General features: G+C 44.4%; 1 pseudogene; it reads left to right on the top strand.

Annotated features, from left to right (window-relative positions):
* The window catches only part of LOC123175736 (ABC transporter C family member 14-like), a 7513-nt pseudogene extending 5740 nt beyond the window's left edge, over positions 1–1773 (top strand).
* Positions 1774–2912: the final 1139 nt, after the last annotated feature.

Below are 2912 nucleotides of genomic sequence, written 5' to 3'. Positions count from 1 at the left end.
AGCTGAGTTTGAACTGTTTAGTACACTGTCTGAATTTACTAAAATGTCTTATATAAGTGAACATAGGGAGTAGCATTCTACGAGCTCCAATGTCATTTTTTGACACGACTCCTTCAGGAAGAATTCTAAGCCGGGTATGTCTTGTGAAGACATAGGTTTTGTTTGTTACCGGTCATGTATAGAATCTTTTGTTGAAGCATACCCTTGTGTATTCTTTCTGCAACAGCGGACCAAACTAAAATAGACACCGCCCTTCTATTTTATATGGGTATTGGTGTATCAATGTGCATTTCGGTGGTTAGCAGCATTGCAGTCACCTGCCAAGTAGCTTGGCCGTCAGCCATAGCCATTGCAGTGGACTGCTATTGAACATTTGGTACCGGCCGGGTATAATCCCCCTCTCGCGTTGCAATATCCCTCCTTTTATAGCATTGTGCAATGAAGAGACGCCTTCGTTGATACCATGCTTCAGTCCACTCCTCTCAACATCCACTTTAGGAGAGCACTTGCCGGAGCCCGTTGAGAAGCATGGCTCCATTTGGTGAGAAAACTAATGGATGTACAGCTTTCTCAACAGCCAGGCTCGTTGTGCTGGAAGTTAACTAAGAATGAAGAGTTCACGGTTAAATCTATGTATTTAAATGTGATTAACTCTAGCTCTATTCCCAGTTCCAAACATGTTTGAAATGTCAAGGTACCTTTGAGAGTTAAAGTGTTCATGTGGTTTATACACAAATAAGTCGACTAAGCACAACTTGACAAAGCGCAACTGGACTCGTTCCACGAGATGTAGTTTTTGTGATCATGATGAGACCACCAAACACCTCTTTCTTGATTGTCCGATGGCAAAGGTTCTATGGCGGACTATTCACATTGCGTTCAATATTACTCCTCCGACTAATATCAACATGTTATTTGGGACGTGGTTGGACGGGATAGAGTCCCAAACAGCAAGACACATTCGTGTAGGAGTATGTTCTTTACTTTGGGTAGTGTGGAACTGCAGGAATGATTTGGTTTTTAACAGAGCATCAAATACTCATTTTTTGCAGGTTATCTTTCAAGCTACTACATTGATCCGTATGTGGTCGCTACTCTTTCAGACGGAGGCCAGGGAGCATTTGGTTACTGGATCTACCCGATGGGAGATGGTAGCTCGGGCTATATTGAGCCGGTTTGGATGGCGGTCATGTAATATGATAGGCAATTAGTTTTCCTATCTATATTTTTTGCCTGCCGGTTGTGGCTTTTATTTTCTGCTCTTCGTGAGCTTTTTTTGGCTCCTTTGTTTAAGACCTCATGACCTTGTTGAACTTTTTTGCGTTCTAATAAAGGTGGCCGTATGCATCGTTCTATGTAGAAGCCGGGGTTATACCCCTTTTCTAAAAAAAAAACATCTTAAAGGACTCAGTCTTTATATTACCAACCCATAACTGAATAATGAGAAAGTTGGTTTCTGACTTTTATTTATCTTTCAGGATCGTTATATTGCAACATCCCGAGGGCTAACTCGTCTCCAAGGAGTCACAAATGGACCAGTTATTGATCACTTAACGGAGACCATTTTGGGCGCTCCAACTATACGGTGCTTTGGGAAGGAGGATGGATTTTACCAAACAAACTTGGACAGAATTAATTCCAATTTGCGTACGTCCTTCGATAACTAAGCAGCTAATGAGTGGTTTGGATTTCTCCTGGAGCTAATTGGCACTCTTGTGTTGTCCATAACTGCTTTTTTCATGATCAGTTTGCCTAGCAATTTCATCAAGAAAGGTATTATTAAGTCTCCATTAATTGAGTATTTATAGAATTGCATTTCATAGGACAGAGTAGACTTACGGTCCTCATGTTCTATATGTTTTCTTGGTCTAAATTTACTTGTTTTCTCGAATCTGATATCAATTCCGTAGAAAATTGAATCTTGTGCCAATTCTTATTCCGCACTGAAAGGTATGCCCAAATCACCAGGTTCACAAATAGAGAACTCTGATTTATGAATCAGAGTCGGTGAATCAGAATTAATAGATTCTTGAATTGGTTGTTGGATTCGCAAACCGGAGACATTCCATCGAACTAGATTCTTAGGAAATGACGGGCCATGAACCGAGCAAACTAAATCTGTTACTGCCATGTTACTCAAGAACAAGTCAACTCATTTAGGAAAAAAAACTAATTTCATTAATTGTGTATACAAAAGAACTATTCTAGTTTGACACTATTCTAGGGGTGTGCCAGTCCGGATGCGTCCACTCCTCCTTCTCCCCCTTTCCTCGCCGCGGGCGGGTTGCGCAGGTTTGCCGATGTCTGGGGTAGAGCATTTGCTGATGGCTCAGTCGGTCGGAGGCGGTCGGTTGGGCCAAAGCCAGGGCCTTTGTGTGGTCCCTTGTTTGCTTGGTTGCAGGGCGGCGGCTCTGGTGGCGGGAGGCACGACATTTGGGAGTGGAGCATGTGTCTCAGGTGCGGGCGGGCAACCATGGCCACGCGGTTGGTGTGGTTGCGGATGGTTGACGAAGTTAGGGTGCGACGGAGGGGTGTGAGCACCTGGGTACACCACTTGCCCAGTACTTGACTGGCCGACGGTGGCACCGGCCGTTGACGCTGTATCCTTCATGAAGGCTCCGTCGTGGCATCCCACTCCTGTCGTCTTGCTCCGGGTGAAAACCTGATCTTCGAGATCTTGCGGTGGCGGCTATACATGGTCGTACCCTTCTGGAAGGCACCGTTTTGAAGTCCTGGCTTCGTTGTTGTCTGGCTCACCTTTCTATTGCAGCTCCAAGCGGTGTTTGCTTGGTTATCGGTGGGGTGTGTCGGTGCCCTGCACCTTTGTATCTTGCCTTGGGTATGTGTGTTTTGTGTTTGTATCGGTCTTTCGGTTGTAATAAGTGTTTGTATCAGGGGAAATCCTTTTTGGT

Source organism: Triticum aestivum, unplaced genomic scaffold (genome assembly GCF_018294505.1).
Source record: "Triticum aestivum cultivar Chinese Spring unplaced genomic scaffold, IWGSC CS RefSeq v2.1 scaffold134911, whole genome shotgun sequence".
In the NCBI taxonomy this organism is placed as follows: Eukaryota; Viridiplantae; Streptophyta; class Magnoliopsida; order Poales; family Poaceae; genus Triticum; species Triticum aestivum.
Note: the sequence above shows the minus strand (reverse complement) of the source record. Positions and strands in the feature narration are given on the sequence as shown.